At 48.2% G+C, this 3,282-nt stretch overlaps 1 non-coding gene across 1 annotated transcript; it reads right to left on the bottom strand.

The window, feature by feature from the left end:
- Nucleotides 1-2,116: 2,116 nt before the first annotated feature.
- Nucleotides 2,117-2,189, bottom strand: TRNAK-UUU. The gene has a single exon. It is a non-coding gene; the product is annotated as a tRNA-Lys (tRNA).
- Between the last annotated feature and the right edge of the window lie 1,093 nt (nucleotides 2,190-3,282).

The raw sequence follows: 3,282 nt of genomic DNA on the forward strand, positions 1-3,282 counted from the left end.
TGAAAAGGCTAGCTATATGCTTTTCACACGCAAGTCATATGAGAGAGCCCTACCGGACCGGAGGCTCTTTGTGATGTCAAAGAAAGAGGGGTTTTTTAGCTAAAGGGAGGCCGGTTATCTTATTCGCAAGGAAGTGGGGATCAAAAGAGAATAAAATGGCTAAAGCCCATTCCAGGAATCAGAACTGGAACAAGAAACCAAACCCGATCCCCATGCTTACCCAATAACTCGGTTTATTTGACTTAGGCACTTACGGCGGTAGCCCCGCCCCGAGCTGACAGACCACTAAGAACAAAGGTGCCGTCCTAAAATAAAGGGAATTTAGGGCTCTCAGTTCCAAAAGTATTTTACTACTTGGCTGGCCCAAAACCGACATTTTGAACAAACTCCTTATACTCTTGGTTACGAAAGGCATCCCTCATCTCGTTCTATCATATCTCCTGGCGGAATATCCTATCCCAGAAAGCCCTGCAAGAGGACCCGCGGCTAACCGCCCCTTGGAAAAGGCGCTTTTAAGCCCGGTTGCCAGAAAACCATTAAATTCGCAGTGAATCAATTAGCATTTTAAGCCTCGATTGGCTAAGTCGTTTTTGGTCCTTCATCCTGCCATGAATTTCAGTAATAGAACCTAGCTCTATCAATAGAAAGAAAGATCATCTAGCAAGGCTGATCATGGACTGCGAGAGGTTTCCTAATAGAAGAAGATTCGACTTCTTTCAATCAAATTGGGTTCAACAACATTCAATCAAATACGACATTCTCATCCGCAGTCTTCCCTCAATCGAAAAAAGAATCCAACTTTCAAGAATCAGATGAAGAGGCTTATTCTCTAGTCTGGACCCTGGTTCCCTTTGAATCTAGCAATTGGTTGGTCTCAGTTAAAGGCTCGGTCCGTACTTGACTTACGAGCTCGTGTAGTACTCCCCCCTCTCTCTAAAGGGGCTTATGCACTCCACTCGCTGTCTACTAAATGAGCGTTAGAGTGAGCGAGCGAAGCCTTCCATTTAGTTGCTTCCCCTTAAGTGACAAGGGGGGTGAGGTAAGGAGTAGTAACAGAGTGGCTCGGTCATGTCATCGATAGGCCTCTCCTTATTCATTCTATCTATAGGGCGGGGCCGCGGACCAACAATCCAGCAAAAGGGCTTAAAAGCTCCTTTATAAAACCTTACCCTTTCTCTAAGTTGTTGGTAAGCATCAAAGCTCAGCAAAGCCAACCTATACAAAGAGCTCTTTTCAGCCCCTACTCCTAACAAGTGAAAGTTGCTGGCACCCACCATACCTTGCTTCGGGGCCGATTTCTTGTATCGGAAAATATATATTATTATCTAACTATTTAGAAATAGATTTCGCCGCATGGATTGGGTAGAGTCCCCTGATCTCGACATCCAAGCACGAATCCCTTGAGCGCTTCGGCGGCGGATAGCAGCATGGGCAAAGCACTTTGCTGCGGCGAGCAGCCGATTCTTATAGCATTCACCAAGATAGTCTCACTCGCTCCTGAACTCTGTGGCGAGTTCAGCCACCTTGGATACTCCAAGCCTGAGCTCTGCTCGAGCGTAGTCAGCGAGCTTCGTGACTTTGCTTAGCTTCCAGCGTTGCATGCAAAGGGATAACCTTTCACTATCTAGGCGCCCTAAAAGGAGGGGTCCCACGGAGTTCTTCCTCGAAGGTCAAGCCGTAGTCCCTGTCCCTGGGAGAAGTGGAAGGAGTTAGGAGGAGGGAGCGCCCTTTGCCCTAAGAAATAGGCGGCTTCGCCTTCAAGCCGTCAATAAAATCGAGCTAATATGTGATCATGACAGTACACTGATGCATAGGTCTTTTTACGGCCTTTTGATCATGATGCATCATGAACGTGCCAATATGTGATCGGGGTGAGCGGTGGTTAGATATAGGGGCGGCTTCGCCGGCTTGGATTGGAAGGAAGGGCTTCGCTTTCCGATCGCTTTTTGAGGCCGGTTTGGATGAGCGTGGGCAAGTTCGGGATTCGCTATTGCTTTCGGCTTGGAGCGGCTCACCCCCCTTGTCACAACAAGGGCGAAGTCGCTGAAGCGAGTCTAAAGGCCAAAGAGTGATCTTTGAACGCAACTACGCATCACCTAATAGTGGTTGGTAGGTTTGGGTATAGCAGGACTTGAACCTGCGACCATTAGGTTAAAAGCCCAATGCTCTACCAACTGAGCTATACACCCAAAAAAAGATTTAGTATTAAATAAGGATTGGTGCGGAAAAGAGGGGGGCCCCTCTTCTTCTCATCATATTAAAAGGGCGCGGCTCTGTATGAGGCTCGTACTGCAGAGCAAGCGAAGAAAACTACAGGGCGCGCGTTAGCGCAGCCGTTTTCTTGCAGGAGTGCTAACGCGCGCCTTATTGAAAACTCAAGGAAAGCCTTGATCGATATGATAAAGATGCGCTCAAGCACCCAACCTAAGAAAGGTGCTTGCTTCCACTCATTGAAGATTCTATCTACAAAAGAAGGTCAACGGGGGATACTCAAGTTGCTCTCACTGACACTATCTACGAGAAGGTGAGGTCGTCTTTCTTTCAGCCGCCATACGGTTCAGCCTTAAAGACAGAGAAGGGGAGGAGCAGAACTCTATGTAATTACGGTCTTTGTTGGCCGTTCTTCCGGTCGAGCACTCTCTTTTCTTTGTCCAATTCCGTCTTACCAAAGAAGACTGACTCCTTACCAACCCGCGCAGGGTTGTGAGGTTAGACCAGGTACGAAGAATGAATCTATATCTGTGCACGGAAGTTGCTGGCCGGCGGCTGCTCAACTGTTCGAGCGCAATGCAGTGGTGGTTGGTTCCGATTCGACAAGGGTAGAATGCCTGGTCGAAGGTCCAGTACAGTAGGTAGCAGGCGTGTTCGTTTTGGCTCCCGAGCGAGAACGAGAAATAGGCGATGCACCATCCTTGCTGCTATGTACGTTGACCTTGACTTGACAGATTCATCCAATTGAACCCACACTCAAAGGAGGACCACAAGCTCGGGGCGGGGCTCGACGAAAGAAAAAGTATCAGCATTAAGAAACTTCTTGGGTTAGCAGTGAAAGAAAGAGCCCGGCATTCATTTCTTCATTCATATTCATAGCTGAGTCCACTAAAAGAGGGACCAGCCTCATCGTGGTGATTAGAGGACATCTCTGATCGTTCACCTCTAATGTGACACGTTCCCCCCCTGTTATATGATCAAGGGGATCAGTCGGCTAGAGAGCAGGGCTATTCTTATTCCGGGGAGGCAAAGTCGTCCCCTCTACTGACCGAACCCTCATTTCGGAGGTCT

Source organism: Punica granatum, unplaced genomic scaffold (assembly GCF_007655135.1).
Source record: "Punica granatum isolate Tunisia-2019 unplaced genomic scaffold, ASM765513v2 Contig00107, whole genome shotgun sequence".
Classification (NCBI taxonomy): Eukaryota; Viridiplantae; Streptophyta; class Magnoliopsida; order Myrtales; family Lythraceae; genus Punica; species Punica granatum.